This window comes from Cupressus sempervirens, chromosome 6 (genome assembly GCF_028749045.1).
Source record: "Cupressus sempervirens isolate cs-2001-9-10 chromosome 6, ASM2874904v1, whole genome shotgun sequence".
Lineage (NCBI taxonomy): Eukaryota > Viridiplantae > Streptophyta > Pinopsida > Cupressales > Cupressaceae > Cupressus > Cupressus sempervirens.
This window is the reverse complement of record NC_143123.1, coordinates 369,992,713-369,997,913: the sequence shown is the minus strand read 5'-3', so window position 1 is coordinate 369,997,913 and position 5,201 is coordinate 369,992,713.

The following is a 5,201-nucleotide window of genomic DNA, read 5'->3' as shown; positions in this document are numbered from 1 at the left end:
CTTATGAAGTTGAGTTACCTAATGACATGGATATATCTGCTATATTCAATGTTGTTGATTTATATAAGTATCATGAGTGAGATGATGAAGTCATTGTATCAAATGATTATCTTAAGAAGCAGATTGAAGAAGTTTACCAGATATTGGATCAGAGAGTTGGCAAGAGTAAAAGAGGAAAAGATTACTATGAATATTTGGTAAAGTGGAAGAACTAACCTATTGAAGATGTTACATGGATTTCTCAATCTGAGTTGGATTCAACTCAAGTTGTGACACTTGCATGATTCAGGAGAATCATTTATCCAACCCTGGTTGTCTGATGTAGGAGCATCCTAGGTTGCCTTGTAATCCTACATCTTTTGTTCATTCTACCAGTTGGTGTTGAGTTCTTAGTGGGTGTTGAGCATTTAGTTGCTACTGAGCATTTAGTGGATGTTGAGTTCTTAGTTGCTATTGGTGATTCCTTTGGTTGCCGAGTTCTCTATGGTTGTCGAGTTTTGAAGGATGCCAAGTTTGTAGTTGATGCCGAGTGACTCTTTGGATACTAAGCTTGTGTGGTTGTCAAGTGCCAGTATTTGGTGAAGTCTTTGTTTGCCAAGTTATTTGTGTCTGGTTCCAGTTTGGGCTGACCTCACTCGCATTTAATTTTGGTATAGGTAGTTAATATTTGATGTGAGCCGACTTGGGGTTGTGCATGCAATTAATGTAAGATTTAATTTTGTGATAGGCCAACCTCTGGCCACGCAAGTATTTAAGGAGGTCTAGGATTGAGTTTTAGGTAGAGGGGTAGAACGAAGTAAGGTGTTATGAGACTAGAAGTGAGAAATTGAAGTTGGTTCATGAATCTGAAAGTTGTATATTGTAATTGGCCATAACCTAGAAGGCCTTACAACTGGGCATGTATGTTGATTATATGATGAATCAATAAACATTTTGTTCTCTCCCTCCTTGGTGTTGTTTTGTTTGTGTTTTTCGCTGTGTTAACTCTTGTAGGGTGGTTTGGATAGCTAGGTGTGCCTTTGACCTTGGCTATTTGTTTGCATTCCCTATGTCACCTTTTTCCTTAGTTCTGAAAATAGAGGAGACTTTAAAACAACCACTTGCATCAGCACCCCAAATCATTTTATCTTCAATATGAGGATAAAGGCTAAAGGCATTCAATATTAACTAAGTATTGTGAAAAACCTGATTACTTTCAGCAAGGTTAACCCATTTGTTATTAATCTAGTAATTTTCCACAAGAGCACCAAACATTTGTTTACATATGTCAATAAGAGTTTTATCCTCAAAATCCTCAATCAGAGGATGATCTAGAATCCAAGCATCATCCCAGAACCTGATCTTTTGCCCATTACCCACTTTCCAAGAACAACTTTTAATTAAAATGTTTTTAGCTCCCTGTACAGCTCCCCAAATAGTACAAGGAGATAAAACATTAGGATAAGAAAGAAAATTAGATAAATAAGGAGCATTAAAGAGGTATTTATGTTTCTAGACAGTACTCCATTCCTTATCATCTTGATAAACTCTCCAACCTTGCTTAGTAAGAAGAGCTTTATTCATACTTCTCACAAAGTTGATTCCCAAACCACCATCCATTTCAGGCTTACAGATTTGATCCCAAGCAATTAAAGCCATTCTCTACCTATCCTCAACACCAGACCAGAGGAAGTTCCTTCGGATCTTGTCAATAGAATCAACATATTTGGCTAGAATCCTGAAGAGACTCAAGGCATAAGTTGGGATACTTTGGAGACTAGCCTTGAGGAGAGTAATTTTAACAGCTTGACTCAAAAGATTACCCTTCCATCCTGCCAGTTTCTTGTTGAATATTTTAACAAGATCATCCCAAAAAGAATCTGATGTATTAAGCCCTTAAGGGAGGTCTAGATAAATACAAGGGAAAGAACCTATAGAGCACCCAAGAATTTTAGCAATTTTACTCTATCTAGAAATAGGAGTATTGATAAAATACAAGGAACTCTTATTCCAGTTAATCAATTGACCAGAACCAGAAGAACAAAGATTAAGGGCCTTTTTAAGATTCCTAGCTTCCCTAACCTCATCTTTACACAGAAAAATAGTATCATCCACAAATTGCTCATGGGAACAAATAAGAGGATGAGAAGAGGGCTGCAATCCTCTGATTTCCCCTAAAGAAACCAATTTCCCAATATATCTGCCCAAACAGTAAGCCATATTAGTGAATATGATAGGAGATAAAGGATCTCCCTGTCTCAACCCCCTAGAAGGTTTAAAGAACTTTGAGGAACAACCATTAACTAGGATAACTATTAAAGTAGTAGAAATCATCTGTAAGATAAGCTTCACTACATTCATACTAAAACCAACAGCTAATAAAATCTTCTGAAGAAAGGCCCATTCAACTCTATCATAAGCTTTAGCAATATCAACTTTCATAATAAAGCCCTGATTATTAGAAAGAGATAAAGAATGGATATTCTCATGCACAAAAATAATACAATTAAGGATTTGTCTACCAGGAACAAACCCATTTTATTGCTCATAAATAAGTGATGGTAGCATAAGCAACAACCTCCAAGTGAAGACTTTTGAAATAATTTTATAAAAAGAGTTGCATAAACTAATAGGCCTATATTGATCTGGAGAGTCAGCCCCAACTGTTTTGGAAATAAGGTATAGGAAAGTAGAGTTAATTTCCTTCAACATTCTTTTAGCCCCAAAAGAATCTTTAACATCATCACACACATCTTTCCCAACCAGTTTCTATTCCTTTTCAAAAAAGATCATAGGAAAACCATCCGACCCTAGAGATTTATTGCCCCCTAAAGAGAAAACAACCTTATAAATTTCCTCTTTCTTAGGAATAAAGCACAACATTCTATTTTGCTCTTTAGTGACCAAAGAAAGAATAACATCTAATAGCTTAGCTTGATGAGTCAAGTCAATGTTAAGATCTGAAGTCATCAAAGAAGGAAAAAAGGAGACCATCTCCTCCGAGATATCCTTTTCCTTAGTAATCTTCGTGCTACCTTTATTAAGATTTGAAATATGAGTTTTAGCTCTATGTTTCAAGGTAGATAAATGAAATTTTTAGTATTTCTATCACCTTCAACTAGCCATACAGATATAGATCTTTGCCTCCAATAAGTTTCTTCTTTAGTAACAATATCATGATACTCCACCATTTTCTCATTTTCTTCCCTCACTAAATCCAAAGAATATCCTTCCCTCTAAATCCTATCTTGGATTAATTGCAGATCCTGTTTGATAAAAGTTTTGTTATAAAAAATGTTACCAAAACATCTTTTATTCCAGATTTTAACTTTCTTTTTTACATTTCTGAGTTTAGAAGCCACCCAGAAAAGAGCAGTACCATCAATGTTAATGTTCCACCATTCAACCAATTGGTCTTCAAATTGTGGGTGCTGCAACCACATTTTTTCAAATCTAAAAGGAAAATTCTTTCTAATATGGATATTCTCAACAATGAAAATCAAAGGAAAGGGGTTCGAACCAATCTTCTAAATAGCCTTAAGATTACACACAAAGTATTTAGTCCAATATGGAGAAATAAGAACTCTATCCAAGTGAGCTTGGATACACTCATCACCTATTCTTTTGTTACCCCATGTAAACTCAATACCTTGTACATCTAAATCTATTAAGCCTTCCTTGTTAATAAAATCCATGAAATCTAGCCTCCCATCCAACTAACTGGCATTTCCCCCTTTTTTTTCATGCTTGCGAAGGGGAACATTAAAATCCCCGCAAAAAATCCATTTTCCATAGTAATCTTTACTCTTTATATTAGAAAGAGTCTCCCACACCTTTTTTCTAGCATTATTAATGTTAGGTGCATACACGTTGACAATATACCAATCATTTTTCTGGTTAATATTTTTAATTTTAATCACCATAAAATGTTTGTTAGCATTCAACAAGGTACCTGAGAACAAAGATCTCTTCCACAAAATCATTGTTCCCCTTGAAGCTCCTTCTGAACTACTAGCCATTATACAGTAATTGTTAAAGGACTTGATCTTCTTAGCCTTCTCTTTATCCATTTTGGTTTCTTCCATGTTGTTTTAAATCCTCCCCTTTATACATGCAAGATGAAAATTGGAGGAGGTAAATGAATAATGATACAAAAAACTTCTAAATGCAAAAATTAACAATACAGAGAAAAACATATGTGAATGCCATGAGCAGAGTAGTCAATCCCTTGATTTTGAGGGCCCTTGGGAGATCATTTTTTGGTCCAAGAATTGCATTGCATAGTCCCTTAGAGAACACATTGTGGTGTGAAACTAGTCGAACAATCCATAATATGAGACAAAAGAATGAAACATGGTTTGATTGATGTGGAAGAAGGAATATTTAGTGGAGTTTTGCTCAACACCTTTGAACATTTAGATGAAAGTAAGGAGAAGAATGAATGAAAGATTTTAGTCATGTCCATGAGGCCAAAGCAATCTATGAGACCCATAAGCCAACACACACCCCCAAAAAGGAGGAAGAGAACCTAAGCAAGATGTAACCTCTCTACTAATTTGTCTCTTTGCCTATGGATTTTGTAAATGAGATTTACGATTTTGTCTAATCGTATTTCCTCAAATATGCAATTCAAGTTGCCTTCCTCTAAAATCTTTGCATATCTAGATTTGATGTCATTGCACACTAATCATTCCATGAGAAAATGGTGCTCTGTCTCAACAACCCCCATGTCACAAAATATGCACGCCCTATTTTCCCATTCCTCTTTTGGCACCCACCATCTGCCCATTTTACATCTCAACTAATGAGAGCCAATTTTAAGTTGGACTATGAGCATTTTTGCTCTCATTTAATATTTTGCTCCTGTTTATAATTATTCCTCATGATGTGTTGTGGAATTAAATCCTTGACAAATAAGATTTTTTCCGCCCATTATGCCTTGTCCATACGATTCTTCAAAAAAATTTGCAATTTTTTTAAAAATTCTTCATGACTAACCAAGTATCCTTGAATGTTAACATCCATTTTTTTATCCACTTGTCATTTTACCTCATCTAGATGCCTTTTTCCATATGTAGCCTTTCCTTAGTGACTAACTTAGGCTAACAATGGCTTTCCATACCTTAGTTTTCTTCAGGTAACTTAGCAACCTAACCATTTCACTAGCTTCTAAGGGGAAGGAGCCAACTTCTGCTAATAAGATCTTATAATGCACTATTTCT